This window comes from Oratosquilla oratoria, chromosome 21 (genome assembly GCF_046742065.1).
Source record: "Oratosquilla oratoria isolate Oo_2021 chromosome 21, ASM4674206v1, whole genome shotgun sequence".
Classification (NCBI taxonomy): domain Eukaryota; kingdom Metazoa; phylum Arthropoda; class Malacostraca; order Stomatopoda; family Squillidae; genus Oratosquilla; species Oratosquilla oratoria.
The window spans coordinates 11813032-11833630 of NC_134797.1; the positions used below are offsets into that span (position 1 = coordinate 11813032).

Below are 20599 nucleotides of genomic sequence, written 5' to 3' on the forward strand. Positions count from 1 at the left end.
TATATATATATATAATACACATACACACATTACACAATAAACAGCATAAACATGCATCCATGAGCACAGTCCACGAAATTCAAAGATGTCACCACATCCGGCGGACGTTAACACCACACCAACCAGAATATATTCTCTCTCTCTCTCTCTCTCCCTCTGAAACGGCCAGACAAATATATATATATATATATATATATATATATATATATATATATATATATATATATATAATACACATACACACATTACACAGTAAACAGCATAAACATGCATCCATGAGCACAGTCCACGAAATTCAAAGATGTCACCACATCCGGCGGACGTTAACACCACACCAACCAGAATATATTCTTTCTCTCTGAAACGGCCAGACGAATATATATTATACATATATATATATATATATATATATATATATATATATATATATATATATATATTATACAAACCAAACACGATGCAGTGTCACCACCCGACGCCGAGGGGGATGACTTTTGCTCGCCCACACACCACCACCACCACCCAGGGACCAAGACCGCCCTCGAGCTCGAAAACTACCACCAGCTGAGCAACGGCCAAGGCGGCTACGATGACAACTCCCCTTCCCACCTCCCGGGTGTCCCCCCCCCCCCCAGCGCCATGCAATCGGACCCCCTCCTCCCTCCCTCCCTCCACACACACAGCCTGTCTGTCTCGAGCATGGCTGCAGGCACACCAAAACAATCAAGTCTCCCACAATAAATTGGACATAGATGAAATTAACTCAGCTATTACTATAAACAATGCCACGGTCGTTCCAACAACCTCTGCTCTTCCACCCGAAGACCAGGTCAGCTCAAGACCGAGCAAGGACACCCCCCTCCCTCCCCCTCCCCCCAAACCTGCTCCAAGCCACCACTGACCACGTCACCAACCCAACCCACCCACCAACTACAGCAATGGTTCGTCACACCGCGAGCACCTTACTATCTTTCCTAGGCTCCAAGGCTTTCTTTCAAATGGGGAGGGGTATGTGATTGAAATATACAGTTGAAACTGATCTGGATGACAGCTACCGATTACTTGTCCCGGGCTATTATTATTCAGCTGAAGGGAAAGACTATTCGGACTTTGAAAGAGGGAAAGGGGTTGTTTCCACGTTTATCGGCCCCTGTCATGGGCTCAAAGCACGTGGGAGGGATACTCACTCCCAAATTTCGAGAGAAAAAAAAAAAAAAAAAAAAAAAAAAAAAAATCTCCATGTTCAATTCCCCGTAAAAATAATAACACGAACTGCTATGGAAACACGTTGAATTCTACTCGCTTCTTTCCTCACAATCAAATCGTCTCCCTAGATTCTAACGCTGCTACATTCCATCATCGTTTCTTCTTCTTGAAGCCTTTCCGAGGACGCCCATGGTTATCCGCACTTGCCTTGACACTAACAACCACCCTGAACATCACCCATGCCTCCAAGAAAAGCAAACGTTCTAACTTTAACCCGTACATACACGAATAGGGAACGTTCTCTTTCTCTAGCTTTCGCTATGTGATTTCATTCAACCCGTCGTTTAAGGGCTGCAATCTGCAACAGTAACCATTCACTTGTGCATCGTGCATACAACGGCGTAGTGTCCTCACCCCTTGCATATATTTTTTTTCCTCACCGTTATTGGATCCTATTCAGTCCAGGGACCAAGCACCTCCACCCACCTCAACCGCCATCGTTCCAGGTTTCGTTCGAAGACCCTGGCATGAATAAAATCATCTGCCGCCTCCCCCAGCAGACACCACTATAGTCTAATACTCTAACGGGTTCAATCCTTGAGCTAAAATGACGCACAACAAATTTTTTTTCCAACCATTCATAAGACTATCTCGTTTCGTCCTTTCAAGAGCAAGGAGGACCAGTTTTACAAGGACTTCCAGATGTCTCGTTCAACCAACATCCAAACCCCTTTTCCACTAAGACACAATTTTATCTCTGTATTAAGAAATAAAAATGAATAATAATTTGCCAGAGCGCAAGAACCCATGCTAAGTGGATCAAGTGCCTCATGGAGTGGTAACAACATATGCTCACTCTCTCTTTCACACACACACACACACACACACACACGACAGGCAAGCACATGCAGCACAAAAAACTTTAATACAGCGGAAAGCGCGGCCACTTGACCGACTACTTACCGAGAGGACCCAGCAACCACTTTTCTTTTAACCAAAACTCCTGTTGGCCAACACAGATCCAGTGCCGCCCTTTCGAAAATCCTTCTTTCTCCCTTCACAAATCCGGAATACCGACCCGAACACAATCGACTCCACCAGAGCCGCGCGCACACTTCCAAACCGCGAAAACTGACACTTCGACCGTCGTCGTCGTCCTCCTCCGACTACGTCAACGTCGCACCTCGACAAAAATTCTCCTCCCTCGCCAGCTGGCGCACAACACACGCTTATCTACAACTGGACTCGAAAGGCGCACCAAACGACTCGTGTGGATGACAGAATACACTGAGGACAATGACAAGGACGAGGAGAAGAGCGCACAACTCGACCCTTCTGCAGCACTCTGGAGCTTATCCGGGACTGGACCGCTGGCAAGCGTGCTCGTTGGAACGCAGAGGCGCCGCCACCACCACCACCACCTCTGGGTAGTGGGTAGGAGGGAGGGAGGGAGGGAGGCGGAGGGTTAAAGAGCGAGAGGTGTTCTAGCACTCTCGCTGGGGGAGGATGAGGAGGGGATGTAGGGAAGTAAGAGTATGTAAAGAGTAGTGGGTGAGCAGAAGAGGTCGGAAGAACAAAAGAAGTTGGACGAGACAAGTATAGAGAAGCGATAAGCTATGTACGTACGAAAGTAACTAGGAAGAGGTAAGTGGGAAGAAAAGAGAAGAATGAGGATGAGTATGAGTATGAGTATGAGTATGAGTATGAGTATGAGGAGGAGGAGGAGGAGGAGGAGGAGGAGGAGGAGGAGGAGGAGGAGGAGGAGGAGGACAGCAGTGCTTGGCACCGTATCCCATTGTGGCCGACCACACCACTATCCAGTGTGCGGTGTCATGCTGGTTCCTCTTAAAAAGTTGACATGCACACCTGCCAACAACATGACTCAAGGTATACATAGACACAATCTCTCTCTCTATGGGCAATCTCTGGAATTTGGAAATCTCCAAAAACCGTAATGAAAAGTTATACAATCCTGATTATCCCAGATACCAGAAGGACCCACTGTGTGTGTGTGTAGTTTCTGTAAGGCGTCGTTCCGTCAATTGTGAAGTTCCGAATGTTGGATTCCCAATAACAGAGAACTAATTGCACCCAAAACGACACTCCAGCCCTTCTAAGAATATAACATAAAACCGTGTGTGTGTGTGTGTGTGTGTGTGTGTGTGTGTGTGTGTGTGTGTGTGTGTGTGTGTGTGTGTGTGTGTGTGTGTGTGTGTGTGTGTGTGTGTTTTGTGTGTGTTTTGTGTGTGTGTGTGTGTGTGTGTGTGTGTGTGTGTGTGTGTGTGTGTGTGTGTGTGTGTGTTTTAGAGCATTACCCGTAGACTGGGCCATACGAGTATATGAATTCAGTACTATCGTCCGGGAGGGCAAAATCTGTCGATCTAATCCAATACGTGATCCAAGGCCGTAGTAAATCTCTCTCTCTCTCTCCCTTTCTGACTGACTGACTGACTGACTGACTGACACACACACACACACACACACACAATGCAGCGGGTTTAATTTTTTTCTGACAGACTCGACCCGAGATGACCTATCCAGAAGAAGAGAGGACGCCACCCCTCCCCCCCATACACACACAGTGAGGCAGGTGATTGCAACATGACGAAGAGCGCTTTCTCACACCAGACGAACCAATAGAACCCGAAAAAGGCCAAACTTGCACTCTTCGCAAACGCGAGCATAAACGCCATCACCAAACAACAGCATCTTGGTCCATCACAGAATCAACTACCTCCTCTCCTTACCACCTTTACCCCTTACCCATGCTTTGCCTCTCTCTCTCTCTCTCTCTCTCTCTCTCTCTCTCTCTCTCTCTCTCTCTCTCTCCATCCGCTGCCTGCATTACCTCGTTACTTGGGTCCCTCCTCTGTCTCCCTCCTACCCTCTTTATCCTAACTTCTACTCACTCCGCTGCCTCTAGATGCTCCTGCCTCCTATGCCCTTACCTCTCCATTCCCTGCCCTAAAGATAGTACTTCCCGTTTCTTCCAACCCCTCCTCCACTTTTTCACTCCCCCACCCCTGCCTCCTTACCTTCACTTCCCATTTACACAACACTACTAATTCCACTGGTTATCGTCTCAAGTTCCATTCACTACACCTACCACTGGTTATCGTCTCCACCACTTCACCGTAAGGGATATTATGGAGTCGAATCTTAGGGCCTTGTGACCTCTTAAAAAAAAAAAAAAAAAAAAAAAAAAAAAAAAAATAATAATAATAATAATAATAATAATAATAAAATATAATAAATATAATAAACAAAAAATAAATAAAAATAAAAAACTAAATAAAAAATAAATCATCCCTTTAACTACTCCCTTTGCTCTGCTTCCACCCACCCCCCACCCTCAGTACCCTCTTAGCAACAACACTGTCCCCAAGGATAGAAACTCTGGTTATTGGTGACAAAATACCGAATACCTCCATCCCTGCTTCTTTCATGTACACCTGTTCTGTCTGCCGCCAGGCGATTTTATCCAGCCCAGGAAGGTTGGGGGGGGGGGAGACTCTCCATGAAGCGAAGAAGCTGTTAATCCCAATAATGTATGGACCATATCCCTGACCTTGCTCTCGCCAATAACGTTATGGGAACACACGCATTCACATTCACACTGACACTATCTTGCCTACGAGCACATCCGTAGTTATCTGAATACTGTGATATGTAATATACACACATCCATATATAGCCTTGACGCGTACGGATATGCCCGCTTCCACATTCCAGTGATAATAAATGTCACCGCATAGACTTACTCAAGCACATGCATAGCACGCAAGCTGATGGATGCAAGTGGGAATGCACGCAAATGAATACGAATACCACAAGCATTCTTTATGACGTGTTTATATATATATATATATATATATATATATATAATATATATATATATATAATTTTTATGACAGTCGTATGCAGGATTCGAACCCACTGCTTTCGGCCATCCGTGATACCTTTACCCACTTTACTGTCATAAAAAATGACATATTAATGTCGCTGTCACTAGCAAATTTCTCTCTCTCGTGTGTGTGTGTGTGTGTGTGTGTGTGTGTGTGTGTGTGTGTGTGTGTGTGTGTGTGTGTGTGTGTGTGTGTGTGTGTGTGTGTGTGTGTGTGTGTGTGTATTACACTCGTACATATGTGCAACCACAAGTGTGCCCATGGCCCGGCGCTTTGGTTCAGCAGAAGGTCGAGCTGAGCACCAAATCTGTTGGATGGAGGCCGGGGGCGGCAAGGGACGGCCAAAAAATGAGTTGTCAAGAAGAAGAACGAATGAGACTAAAATGAGGATGAGGAGGAGGAGGGGGAGGGGATGGAAACGCGAGAGGAACAGGAATCTAGGGACTCGCGAGGTACAAGCGGCCCGGAACCCGAAGAAGCGAGGTTTCAAAGATCCCGGAAAGTAGCAGAGATCGTAGACCCGGAGAGGGAACGGGGACTAGGGAACCCGGAGGAACGAGGATCCGGGATCCAGGGACCCAGAAAAGCGGAGGGGGACTCCATTCCGGGGATAGAGGACAAGATAATGTGAGGGCAGATGAGAAGGGAGGAGGAAGAGAAGGAGCATCATGGGGACAGACAATGAAGAACCAAAGGAAGAACCAAAGGAGGGAAGTAGCCTTGTGGAAAGGACGTATAGAGTGAAGGAGGGAAGGGAGGGAGTGAAGGAGGGAGAGAGGGAAGGAGGGAGGGAAGAAGGGGGGAGTGGAAGGAATGAAGAGGAAAAGGAGGGAAGGAAGGAGGTAGGGAAGGGAGGACGGAAGGCGGGATGGTAGGAAGGAGAGAGGTAGAAAGGACAAAAGGAGGGAGAGATGGGAGACGGGATGAATGGAAAAGGTACCAAAGGAAAGAATAAGGTAAGAGAAGGAATGAGGGCGAAGGGAGGGAAGATAGGAGAGAGAAAGAGAAATCATCCATGACGGGGTGAAAAGACGACGGAATATACGGTGGGGGGGAAAGGGGGGAAAGGGGGGGGGAGTCTGGTGCCGCCCGACTATCAGCCAGTCACCCACCCAGCCAGAACCCCGTTGGATAAGATAAGTGAGGGAGAGAGAGTCGAGGTCACGGACTCAATAATAATAAAAATAATCATAATTTTGTATGGCTTCATGTGCAAGAGAAGGAGCAAGGCCGCCTATGCAAGTTACAATCTTCACATTCACAAGACTCGAGGAAGTGCACAAACAAACGAATAAACGCACGCACGGGCGCTCGGTTCTATATATCAGGGCACCGCGTGTTTATAAACAGCGTGGGGGGGGGGGGCGAGCATAAACATCAACCCCGAAGCAATCACGGAGGCATGTACCTGAGAGCACTTCCCAAGCATCTCAAAGCAATCACGTACGTATTAAATTGAAAGCAACTTGTAAACGCACAACGCATTGCCGCATGAAGAAGGCGAAATCTTTTTCGAATTTTGTGTGCGCGCGTGTATGTGTATATATATATATATATGTGTGTGTATATTATATATATATGTGTATATTATATATATATATATATATATATGTGTGTGTATATTATATATATATATATATATGTGTATATTATATATATATATATATATATATATATGTATATTATATATATATATATATGTATATATATATGTGTATATTATACATACATATATGTGTATATTATATATATATATATATATATATATATATATATATATATATATATATATATATATGAAGAACACAAGGAAGCAAACAACCATTAATTTCATGTACCCCCGCTAGCAAATAAAAGAAAGTTCCTATAATGTATCACTTTGGTTTATAGATTTACTAACGCGCGCGCAAACACACACACACACATTAGCACATGTGATCAACTTCCCACAAACCACACGCCAACCACGTTCAATCCCGCGATGAGTCACGGGGGGGAGGACTACTTACTGCCCCCTACCCCCCCCCCCAGAACAAATTGCTTCATCCAGCTACAAACTACATTTCACTACACTACGCCACACCCAGCCAGGGCTGAGCTGTTCATCAGACAACATACTACCTACTGTGCCTACCTGTGCCCTGGATCTCGTAACATTACCAAGTGACCGTCTGGTCGCCCTCGCAAGTGGGACAGGTACAACATATCGGGAGGGGACCTCTTCTGTCCCACCACGACGTTAACACAACATAATCTGCTGCTAGGCAGACCACTTCCCGATCCTCTAACTAGTAACAACTCTTCTTGATTCTAATTACCGTCAGGCGGAACACCCATTCAAGTCCCATCTGTGAAAGGTGGGGTGGGAGGCAAGGGTGGCTAAACCAGTCTGGACTCGCACTTTCACTATTCACTATTTCTTCTCCTTTCCCCTTAGGATGAGTTTATATATACAGTGTATATATATATATATATATATTTTTTTTTTTGGGGGGGGGCACGAGGGGATAATAGTAAAGACCATCCTCATGTGAAATAAGACTCCTTCACTACCACGATAACCAACTCGGTCAAAGAATCCGCTACCAGGGAACGATCACTTCACTCCTCACTCCTAGAGACAACTCGCTTGTTTGTGTGATCTGGCTGTTCCAGGCAGACACTCCCTCCTGTAGGTGGCCGCCACCCTGCCGATCCCGACACAGGAAGGGAATCCCACCCCTCTTCCCTCACTACGATCTCGTCCCAATGGTTCTCTCACCCTCCTCGTCTCCGCATTTGCATCCACTTCAATTCCTCTACCAATTCTCCCGTCATTCCCCATGTCCCCTTCCCAACTGTTCATCACTTGTAACATATATAACCACAGCCACCGCCACTTCTCAAAAGCCTCTATGGGCCAAAATAATCAGCGCATGACACCGCCATCAAGTGTAGAGGAACGCACACTCCCCTTCCCACCACCCATTCCGCTCAATCCTAAAGGAAGCGCCAAAGATATTTTCGGTTGTTAACAACAAAAACATCCCATGTTCCCGGTTACTTGGGTTACGATCTGTCGAACAACCATTTTCCTCCATCTGAAAGGAGACCTCCCCCCCCACCACCGCCCTTCCTCTTCCTCCTCACCATCACCGCCCCCCCCATCCCAAGGTCATCCTCTATCCTTGCCACCCCCTCCTTCGTCATTCCCCCGTGCCTCTTCACAGCACACAAGGAATATAGTCCGGGAATTTTGGGTGGAGAGGGGTTGCCTTCCGCAAACGCTTACTCCACTCGTTTAAGTACGAGGGTGTGGTTTGAGGTTCATGGGGGGGGGGGTTGAAGGCTGGCTGAGGGGGAGAATCTCCACGTTCATCCTCAAGCAGGACATCCTAGCTTTACCAACTTATAGTTCACGTGTCGATTTCGCCATGACCGCAGTTCCTCCAAATTCAATATCTAAAATAAAAACCCATAAAAGTCGCATCCTGTAGGATAAGTCCAATTTACATCCTAACCTTTCTCGTTCCTTCGTTCAACTCGTATACCTCTTTCCTCCCTGAAGATTACCAGTAAGGTCGAAATACGTCTTGGAGACGTTAAACTTTTCAAATGTAACCTGGATTTCTGTTAAACGACTTCGTGCTTTCACAGAAAGGGATTGCACCAAAGCTTAGAAAGCTTCATTACAAACTCAACAATGCTTCCGTCGGGGGGGGGGGGGGTGCAGCGATAGTAAGAAGTCGGGAGTCCGGCACTTGACCCTGGCCGACCACGAGAGGAGAGAGGATAGGAAGAGAGAAGAGACAAGAGGGAGAGACAGAGGAGGGGTGGGGAAGATAGGAGGGGTGGGGGAGAGAGGAGGGGTGGGGGAGAGAGGAGGGGAGGGGGAGAGAGGAGGGGAGGGGGAGAGAGGAGGGGTGGGGGAGAGAGGAGGGGAGGGGGAGAGAGGAGGGGTGGGGGAGAGAGGAGGGGTGGGGGGGAGAGGAGGGGAGGGGGAGAGAGGAGGGGAGGGGGAGAGAGAGGGGGAGGGGAAGAGTGGGGAGGGGGAGAGATGGGGAGGGGGAGAGATATGAGGGAGAGAGATGAGAGAGAGGAAAGAGAGAAGAGGGAAAAAAGAGGAGAGAAATGTGAACCTTCTGGTCCTCCCAGAGGCATGGGTGTGCACACTTCAAGTCAGACTGGTGCAAGGAAACGTGTAAGGGAAGATGGGACCGAAGGCCAATGACGGAGGAAAGCGCGAGACGGATATTGTGAATGAAACATCTCCGTGGCGGGGAAACTTTTTTTTTTTTTTTTGAGGGGGGGGGGGGTTCGAGCCTCAAGGTGGTGGATTGGCACCCGAGACTTGGCGACATTAGACCGCGAGGTTGGCCTGTCCCCTCCACTCTTCCAAACGAACCCGCCAAGCCAGTTCCGTCTCGCACGCTCGTTCCCCTAAACATCACGCCACACACGACACGAAGTGAGAAGGAAGTATTGATGATGATAACGAGGGAAAGAGGCGGACAGGACCCAGCTGGGAAACGGAGGTGGCTAAGGTCGCAGATAGTGAGGAGGATGGATAAGGAGGAGGAGGAGGAGGAGGAGGAGGAGGAGGAGGAGGAGGAGGAGGAGGAGGAGGAGGAGGAGGAGGAGAGGAAAAGCAGGTCAAAAGTAGAAGAGGGAAGCGATGACGGGAAAGGGCTGCAGATACAAGGTAAAGAGAGAGCCAGTCATTAGATGGGAACAAGGTAAAGAGAGAGCCAGTCATTAGATGGGAACAAGGTAAAGAGAGAGCCAGTCATTAGATGGGAACAAGGTAAAGAGAGAGCCAGTCATTAGATGGGAACAAGGTAAAGAGAGAGCCAGTCATTAGATGGGAACAAGGTAAAGAGAGAGCCAGTCATTAGATGGGAACAAGGTAAAAGTGGGTTACAAGGTAAAAGTGGGTTACAAGTAACAATGAGGTAACAGGTACATAGATGGGAACAAGAAAAAGAGAGGCACAGAAGGTAAAGAGAGAAGATAAAAAGAGGGAAAAGGTAAAGAGGGGGAGAAGGTAAGGTAGAAAAAAGAGAAGCAAGGACAAGGGTTGGCAAGAGGGAAAACTGGTGTGGAGGAAAAAGAGGAAAAAGAGGAGGAAAAAGAGGAGGAAAAAAGAGAAGGTAAAGATAGTGTCGAGGCGAAGTTGCTGGTGAAGGTGGTGATGGGTCGGGTCAGGTTGATGGACGGCTGCAGAGGAGAGAAACAAGGCCGTTTCCCTAACGGTGACGCATTATCTAGACATCACAAGCCCCCCCCCCCCCGTAACCCTTAAACCGTCCTCCCATACACATCCACGAGCGCAGTTGCTCCTTGGCCTGAGGTCGAGATCCTTTCCTATCGACAATGGCATTATTCGCCGCCGCAGCATCAACAGAAGGGTACCCACAATGACGTCATCATAAACCCATAATGACGTCATCGCAAACAAGACAACCAACAATGGCGTCACCGCAGAAAATCAGCCCACAGTGGCGTCACCTTCCCAGCAACCCAATGACGTCATCGCCCAGAAGGCAAACCTACAATGACGTCACCGTTGCAGCAACAGTGACGTCATCGTCCAGAAAATCTACAATGACGTCACCACCCGGGAGCCCACTATGACGTCATCACACGGGGGCGCGAAGGACACGCTATCGGGTGTGTGCACAGCCGCCGCCACCGATGACGTGGCATCTCATTCGCCCCTCCAACCCATCACCCAAGGCTCAATGACGTCATTAAATGTCACCCTTCCCGGCCCATCCACCAACGCCCTACCACCGTATGGCCTACATTCAAATGACACGCAGGCAAGTGACCTACCCACCCATCCATGCCATGCCCTGCCCTGGCCCCATTTGACCTCTATTCAAACGACATGCCCACACGTGAAACACGCACGCACGAACGCACACTGCCCGTTCGCGAGTCTTGCCTCTCCAGAGACAAATTTGCTCCGTTTCTAGGTTCTCTTCAGTCCAAAGGACTCCCCATCTACTCCAATACGCACAGATATCATTACATATCGATAAACAATTTCTCCAAAACCGTCATCGCTGTCTACGCCCGGCTACCGAAAGACCTTTTTTTGGGAGTGGGAGAGAGAGAAATCACACTGGTATCGATTACCCCTTCCACTGTTACGGACTACTTGAACACTCCCAGTTACTACCAGACGATCTTATTCAGTCGGGGAATGGTAACTGCTTTCCAACCTCCCTCACACGAAACAAGCATCAATAAACACATATTCGAGACAACACACAAGTCGAAAGGCGACCAACGAAAACTCCACATGACACTCATTAGCGGGTTATAAACACGAAAGCGACACACTGTGCCTTTCCCGGTCATCGCCCGGGAACAATCTCGCACAGATGGGGCAAAACAGGAGAGATCTAAAGTAAATAGTACAACTGAGGGACAGCAAAATGTAAAAGTGATCAACATTAATATTTTTTCATATGTCTTTCGTTGGCTGGAGATCACTTAAATCATGAAAGAAAGCGTTGTGATTCTGGTCCGTAATGATGTCACTGAAGTCTCTGAAATATTGACAGCATAAAACTTATATTGTCAATACCCCAACACAGGGCACTCAGTTGGCTGGCTAGCTGGCTGGTTATCCGAGGCAGGGCCCGGACTACACAACAGCCCCCGAACCAGCTCGGAAATACCGATGAATCATATCAACAACGATACCAGGCCCTCACCCCAGAAGAGCCCCAGCATAATAACTGTCCTGGTGTAAAAAAAGGGGGGGGGGGGAGATGCCTACACCTTCATGGTCCACGACAAGACCGGCCTATCGCCATCGGGCGCGATGCAGCCCTTGTACCTCGATACGGTGGCTTTCACCCCTCGACTGTCTCGCTCGACCCGTTTCATATTCATTCCACCGTCAGGTGGTTTTGTTCAAGAATGAACAAAATCTTAGTGATAATTGAAATTGTTAAAACATTCCAATCAACCTTGAGAGTGCCTTACTATGGATGTATGCTGACTGCCGCCATGTGATTTTATCCAACCCCGGGAATACCCTTTCCAGATTCTCAACATGGCTTGATAAGATGGTCATGCGTGACGAGAACAATTGCATCATCATGGAGTCTTCGGCCTGCGCGTTTCCGGTGCGTGCGTGCGTGTGTGATTCACCATGGTCTTGGATCACGTGTTGGACTCGTGATCGACAGTTATTAACCTCCCGGACGAGAGCTCAGAGCTCGTATGACCGATCTATGGGTAATACTGTGACCTTACACAAACAGCCCCCCCCCCAAGAGAGTTGGAGTAACACCCCGCAGCGAAGCGATACTGAAATTATTTCAGCCCTGGGCAGGAGTCGAACCCGGACCGCCGTAGCGGCAGACGACAACTCTAACCACAGCGCCACGAGGTAGGTGTGTGGTTTGTGTGTGTGTGTGTGTGTGTGTGTGTGTGTGTGTGTGTGTGTGTGTGTGTGTGTGTGTGTGTGTGTGTGTGTGTGCGCGCGCGAGGGGAAATACCTTCTACAAGCCCCAATTCCAGGTCATGCACCATTCCGCAAGCAAGACCGTCAGAATGACATCAGTGTGTTACTCTCTCCCCTCAACTTCCCCTCTGGCATACCAACACTCATGAAACTACCATTTCCCCCAATCAGGGGAAATGGTCTCACTGTTATCACTGAAACATTCCACCAATTGCCACATACTAACCAGTATACAAAGGCCAAGACCTTTGTGGCATGCCTTAACTCCCCACCCTCCACATCCCGCGCCGACCAGTCAGGGTCTGGTGCCAAATGTCAGCTTCCCATAACGACAGAGATACACTGTCCTCTGATTGGTCAGTAGGTCGCCACCACACAACTCTCTATATCTTATTTTCTCCCTCCTTCCCTCCCCTTTCCATCTCTCTCATCTTTATTCCTCCCCTCCCACTCTTTCTATACATTTCAATCTATACACGCGCGCGCATACAGACACCAAGCCTCTTGTTAATGTCGGCTGATAATTCAGGACTTGGTACAAGTGTCGAACACCCCCACCCCGTCATACATCCTACCGCCATGTAGCTTCCATCTTGCTATTGTGACGGCAACCGGCGCTGGGCAGTGCAGACCCCCCTCCCCCCCCACCCCGCGATGTGTTCGCTGCCTCTGTTCTCCAACCGCTGCATCGACAAACTATCTGCGAAGACCCACCGCAGTACGTGACCTGGCCGCCATCCATTTCAAATGCGTCGATGTATGTATATGTCAGCCAGTCAGCAAGACCACCTAGACACAGCCTTCCTTAGTCCGGACCCTCAACCCAGGCAAGGAAATCTATACCTTCTCCCGCGCTTTCCTTCTTCTTAATGATGATAAAAACAATAAACAAAAACTCTCCTAATTAGATTCCCCTACACTCCCCTTCCCCACGAGGCACTCCCTCCTTCCACTCACGCATGCACTCCCAGGCGCCGCCACCGTCTCCCTTCCTGCACTCATGAACTCCCTACCCTCACCGGACACTCCCCCCACCGATGCATGCTAACCCAAACAACTCCCATCTGCTTGGACTCCTGAGACGGCTCCCCTCACTTCCCACACCGGAGACTCCCTTTACCATGTCCATCCCGCCCTAAACTTACCTAGTCATCTGGCATGCTCCTACCTCCCTTGGCACTTGCCTATCTCGCACGCACGCACGCGCACGCGCACACACACGGTGTGCGCGGTTGGTAGAGTCCCCGACTGTCACTACGGCGGTCCGGTTTCGAATCCTGCCCAGGGCTGAAATAATTTCAGTATCACTGCGCTTCGAGCCGTTACTCCAATTCTCGTGGGCGGGGAGTCGTGTGTGTGTGTGTGTGTGTGTGTGTGTGTGTGTGTGTGTGTGTGTGTGTGTGTGTGTGTGTGTGCGCGCGCGCGTGTAAGGTCACAGCATTACCCATAGATCGGTCATCTGAGCTCTCTTCCAGGAGGGAAATAGCTGTCGATCATGAGTCCAACACGTGATCCAAAGACCAAGGTGAATACAAACGCGCGAGTATTCGCTCGCGGGGTAACGCCAATTAGGTTTGTTTTCCTGACGGTTGCTACACATCCGCCACTAGCTAGCTTCTACACGTTTACCAAGTGTTGGAGGCCGGCGGCCCCTTGTAGGGGTTCACGCCAAACGGCCTCAACTCGCCAAGCACATGCACACACACATACACACGGAGGTGCGGTAGTACCTGGTTCGAATCCTGCCCAGGGCCGAAAGTATTTCGGTATCGCTGCGCTTCGGGTCGTTACTCCGACTCTCGTGGTCGGGGAGTTGGGTGTGTGTGTGTGTAAGGTCATAGCACTACCCATAGATCGGTCATACGAGCTCCGAGCTCTCTTCCGGGAGGGAAATAGCTGTCGATCACGAGTCCAACACGTGATCCAAAGACCAAGGTGAATACACACACACACACACACACACACACACACTTGTATGTAAGCCGCGACGCGTCAAGGCGCAGACCCCCAAACCTGACCCGACCATTCCCAAGGCGCAGGAGGCAAGCCAGGCAGGCCAGCCAGGTAGACCCACAGAGCCGTCGTGCACGTCGTGCCCGCGGCGGCTATCGGAGATGTACCTGTATACAGGTTGGTAGGTATGTCTGATGGTAAAGGAGGTTGGTAAGTAGGTAGCAGGTGGGAAGATAAGAGGGATGGGTGTTAAGACGGAAAGTAGGTAAGAAGCCAGGTGGTTGAGTATGTTTGGCTTGGTTGGTTAGCAGAAAAGGAGATGTAGAAGAGTCAGGAAGTAGACACGTGTATGTAAAAGTGTATGTGTAATTATGTGTTGCTGTGAATGCGCTTATATTTGTATGGTTGGTTGTGTGTGTGTGTGTGTGTGTGTGTGTGTGTGTGTGTGTGTGTGTGTGTGTGTGTGTGTGTGCGCGCGCGCGCGTGTACGTATGACCCAAACGACCTTCAAAACCTATACATTCAAGAATTTTGTAGCAGACATTAGATGAGAAATGGAATACAGATGATTTTGGTCTTTGTTTAATGTTTCAGCCACAGGAAGATTGCTTTGCGTCACATCCTTGACCCAATTACTCTTGAAACTGAGCGGAATCCCAGAAACCTTCACTCTTGTTCCAGTCAAATGATCCAACCCTTAACCGTAATATCAACAAACTCGACCAAAATCATTACCTCACCTCCGGACAACGTCCCAAGAAATTAAAAAGTCAGACAGACATGACAGACAGGCAAGTCTGTTTGACCGACATCTTTACTTCGCCCCCCGACCTGTCGCCCTCGCTCGCTCGCCCGCACCGCACCGCCGCCGCGGAAGCAATACAACAGCAACATCTCTCCATATCCCACCAAGAGTGGAGAGAAACAAGTCAAGAAGAGTCAAAAGTTCCAACATACATACGAGGCGGGAAGACAAGGGGAAGATAAGGAGAAAGAAGAGGAAGGCGAAGGTGAAAGGGAAGAAAACGAGTACGAGGATGAAAAGGAAGAGAATGAGGAAAAGGACGAGGAGGAGGCAGGAGGTGGGAGGCGGAGAGGAAGAAGTTCCCCGCTCACCTCACCCCTGGAGGTCCTCTCGAACGAGGACGAGCCTGCCGGGGGGGTGGAGGGTGGGATCTCATCACGTGACCTCACGTCACACGACACCACAGCTGACATCCACGGCACCGTGACGCGCGCGCGTCCACGTGCCCGAACACCATAACAACAACGCACGCACACTCGCTCGCGTACGAGTTCAGTCCTCATGGCCTCAAGGATCCACCCATCCCCGTGGAGGACGATACAACCATTGTACCTCACCACCGTGGCGGTTTGGTGTGGCCCTCCACCTGCTGCTGACTATGTTGTATGGTACGGAACCTTCACGTGCTCTGAAGAGCCGTTGTAACATTCTTGTTCGGTGCATTTGAGTGTTTATCTTGTCCCATTCCTAGTCGGCGCCACACCCCCGCGGTTTAGTCACACAGCCAACATCCCCACCATCCCCGATGTATGCATGTGTGGAAGGATACATATGTATGATGTATGTATGCATGTATGTATGTATGGATGGACGTAAGTACTGTACGTATGTATGGATGGATCACCAACACCCCGAGTACCTATAGTTCAAATTCGAATTGGAACGAAAGAAATGAACATAACGAAACGAGTTTCTAAATATCGCACTCATCTACTATACATAGAGTGCCCGTGCAAGCATGCACGCACGCATGCACACACACGAATTAAAATTTATGTATAACTGGAAACAAAACAGGAATCCCAGAACATATTTCCTGTATACAACAATTTGGTCAATTGTGACAAACGCAGGCACGCGCACGCACAAACACAGAGAGAGAGAGAGAGAGAGAGAGAGAGAGAGAGAGAGAGAGAGATGGGTTAGAGACAGGGAGGGGGGGCAGGGGGATACAGAGAAAGAGAGTGCGGGAGAGGAAGGAAGCCGAGGACGGAGAGAAGGATGGAGAGGAGAGTGAAGGGAGAGGGGGGGGAGGAAGAGGTGAGGGGGATCCAAAGCCAAAGGAGTGGGGCAGAGGAGGAAGAGAACAAATGAGAGTAGGAGGAGGGAGAGGGGGAAGAAGAGGATGAGGAGGGAGGGGAGGAAGGAGAGGAAGAGGAGGAAGGAGAGGAAGAGGAGGAAGGAGAGGAAGAGGAGGGAGAGGAAGAGGAGGGAGAGGAGGAGGGGAGACGGGAGGACATGAAGATGGAGATAGCGGTCGGAGGAGCGCCGTCTGCACTGCGGCAGGAGATTAAGAGGAGGCGGAGAGTCGGAGAGAAGCAGACCGAGGGCCGAGTCCCGCGATGAATACGCAGCAACCGGGACCTACCAATTGCCCGAGGCCACAGCCAAGGGGACAAGGAAAACGGAGATTACCGGGAAAGGAATCGCCGAGTCCAGCGAGACAGAAGGGTCGGGGTATGAAGGTGGTGGGGGATGTCAGCGGGGAGGGGAGAGGATGCCAGGTGGAGAAGGGGTGGAGCGGGGATGAGACGGGGTGATCCAGATCTCCGAGAAGCAGAGGATGCTGAGAGGGTTAGGATGCTGGGCCGCGCGAACGCTGAGGGCCAATGGCAAGGATGATGGGGGGGCACAGTAAGACGTCGAGGATTGTTGCATCGGGGGGGGGGGGGGAATGTCTGGGGATGAGAACCCAGGACGCAGGGGGTATGGGGGACGTCAATGAATGGGGAAAGGTTTACCCGGACCGGAAGGAGAGGGAAGGAATGGGGGATATCAAACACATAACCATAAATGGGGTGGAATGGGATGGAAAGTGGGCTACTCAATGGAGGAGGAAATAACGAGGTAATGGGTAGGGTAGTCGTACAAGTTTGTGGGGGGTATAGGAGCGGGGAATCATAGGATAAAGTAGTCATAGTAGTGGGAGGTCACAGAATTGGGGGTGGGGGGCACGGGTAGAGTGGGTCATTCATAGGAAGTTATTTACGAGACTTTGGGTGGGACAGTATTTTTTTTTTAAGAAACTTCTGTTGCCCAAGGGTCATACAGCACAAAATGGGAGATGGTATTGTTTACACTTGTTTGCTTGTTAAACCCATTCGATCATTTTCAATCGAGGTGTCGAGGCAGGAGGAAGTTGTTTTGCATTTCGTCGCCGATAATTCACCAGCGCTTCTGTCCTTATATCACAAGCTGTCGAGGCGGAGTACAGTAGGCTGCTGGGAACCGTGGGTTTAACAGCGGAAATTGAGGAGGAAGGAAGGACTGACAGGTACGAAAGAGGTATATGATTAAACTAGAACTACTATTGAAAAGGAAAAAAAAAAAAGTGAAAATAACGGATATTATGAAGACCAGAAAGAAAAAAGATGTAAAGGACGAGAAGTCAAGATTGGGGAGGAGGTAAGGAAGGGAGGCACTGGAGAGAGAGAGAAAAAAAAAAAAAAAAAAAAAAAAAAAGTTGAGAAAGGCAAACCGAGACGGAAAAGAAAGAGAGGGAGAGAGGGAGGGAGGAAAAGACGGAGAAAGTGAAGCAAAGGTCAACAATGGGAGAAGAGAAACACAAAAGAAGTCCAAGTCACGCCCCAGCCCCCCTGCTAGGCAAGCAAGACCGAGACCAAGACCAATACTGGAGACTGGCCCACGGCCGAAGGGAGCTGACTCACCTAGGCGGAGGCGACGGCAGACTCTCTCCTTCCTTCTCCGAGACGTCACTCCCCCCTTTACCCTTTCGCTGCGTTCAAGAACCTTCATCTATTGGAGCTACAGACAAACTATTTTATTCAACCGAGAGGTCTCCCCCTCCCCCCCCCCCGCCGGTCCACAGCTAAAGGGGTGAACTCTCCCCCACCCTCCTGCAAGAGGGGGAGGGGGGGAGACCAGGTCGACCTCCCCCCCACCACCACCTCTCCCCCATCGTACCTCCTCCCTCCACCCCTTCACCTGTCTCCATCCCTCTTTCAATCTCCGAATTCCACAACAAAGTCACGACTAATTCCCGTGTTCCTCTTCCACCCCCGAGGGGAAGGCCTTCAACCATCGTCATTACTCCTGCAAATGAACAATCAGTTCCCCATGTACATCTGTACCAAATCAATCCGTTTGCAGTCCACTGCTACACAAAAGCCTCTCCCAGCCTATTCCTCGAGTGACACGATTGACCTCGGCCAAGTCACTCTGCAAACATCTCGTCTCTCCAACTTGGAATAAACTCAGTAACCATGTAGCAAGTGCTGAAACTATCAATTGTTTTAAGAAACGATTAGACAACTTTATAGATGGGGATGACAAGTGGTGATTGATACGGAGCTGCCTAGTGTAGGCCTTATGGTCTCTTGCAGTCTTCTTCATTCTTATGTTCTGTCTAGGTTCCCTCTTCTACACTTATCTTCTTGCATTGTCCATTCGGTTAATACACTTTCTCCATTTGTCATCTTCCTTTCTGGCTACCTGTCTTACCATGTTTAATTGCCCTTCTGCCCTTTTGACGCCCCAATTCACTCACACTAGTCTTTTAACCTAACCCAGGGCAGTGGACAGGATGCAGGGATGACCAGTCATCCAGGAGGTGCCAAGATAAGAGGGAGGGAGGAGGGTGGAGGGGAGTGGAATATATAGGAAATTGAATGGGTGGGAGTGGTTTCTATGGCTTTTTCGTTTTGGCTACCCCCCGTGTAGGGGGAAAAAGCCTTTGGTATATGTATGCACGAGTCTCTTCTCTTGCCCAACTCCCTCTTCCCATATTTCAGTGTTATCCTCTGCACTGACATCTCCACATTACCCTCTGCGCACACCTCAGCTTTCGATCTTTAACCTTGGTGTAGATTTTCCGCCATTCCACAAGCATCTCCGTATTTTTCTCTGGAATGTGTTGCTGTAATTATGTTAACTTACTTACTGCCCTTACTTCACAGTTTCTACATTGATCATAATCATAAGATAGTGAATAACACGGTCACTCCGGGAGAAATGTTTGTAAATCCCCTGTTACACATACGCGACTCAAACGAGTTCATTGGAATAGAAACGACTTACGTTACAACCGTTTATCTTTCGAATCTCCGAAGGTCAAATCACTTTAGCGTCACATATTGAGAAGCTGAATGTTGAACTAAGAGAAGTCAAACTTTATGAATATCAAACATATTGTTGAAATATCCTTAGGGAAGTCTAGATTCTTGAATGCGTGACAAGGTATTTTATTCCCAACTACTAGTACGTACCTCTACATTTAACTATTCTTTCTAGAAACTGGTACGTACCTCTACATTTAACTATTCTTTCTAGAAGCTATGATCCATTCGGTTCCCAAATTTTGCCATTTCTTCTTGACATACTTGAAACTTAATACTATTCATTTGTTATCTGCACAACATCTACTCACTCACTTCATATATTTTCCTGTTTGCCTTGCGTTCAGAAAGCTGGTAATTTTGTCCACACCTTGCACATTCATACCAACAGCTTCTGGTATTCTTTGTGAAACCCCGACACTGACAACACTGCAAGACACTACAAATGTTATATACTGTGTTTCATTTTTTCCATTTGAGGTATATAATTTCATTCATCATATACAACTTCTCCAACATTAGGAGTGCATCAGCCAGCCTGGACTAAGCTTAAAATCACTCTTCCTTTACTCCATTTACAATATCGTTATCATTTCCTCTTTTGCAAAAGTTTGTCGTCCTTCAACATACTTTGATCTCCCCTTTACAGTTTTCAGTTGTTCCAATAATCTTAATTACAACCTACATAAATTCCGCCTTGTAATGTACCGAAGCCAAATGAAACTTTTAAATTCCCCCGCAAGTCAAAAAACTAATAACTACTCCATATCTTCATTACTCACTTCCATATATAAACTACATACTGTACTACTGTAAACTACAACTGTACTTCTAGCTCTGCGAGACCTAACCTCCTCCTCCTCCTCCTTCCAAGGCAACTGCACTATTTTCTTCTGTTCCTACTCAACTCCTAAACCTACGACGATCTCGGATCACTGAAACAACACAACGTCTTCTACTACAACGAGTACAG

General features: G+C 48.6%; 1 protein-coding gene across 3 annotated transcripts in view; it reads right to left on the reverse strand.

The window, feature by feature from the left end:
• Moe (moesin) overlaps nt 1-20599 on the reverse strand; it is a 175269-nt gene that overhangs the window by 132953 nt on the left and 21717 nt on the right. Inside the window, exon 1 of one of the 3 annotated variants that reach the window (XM_076204287.1) lies at nt 2170-2586. The exons of the other annotated variants lie outside the window; for them this stretch is intronic. The gene's annotated coding sequence lies outside the window, so the exon portion shown is untranslated. Of the gene's footprint in view, nt 1-2169; nt 2587-20599 lie in introns of those variants that run through there. 3 annotated transcript variants of the gene reach the window in all.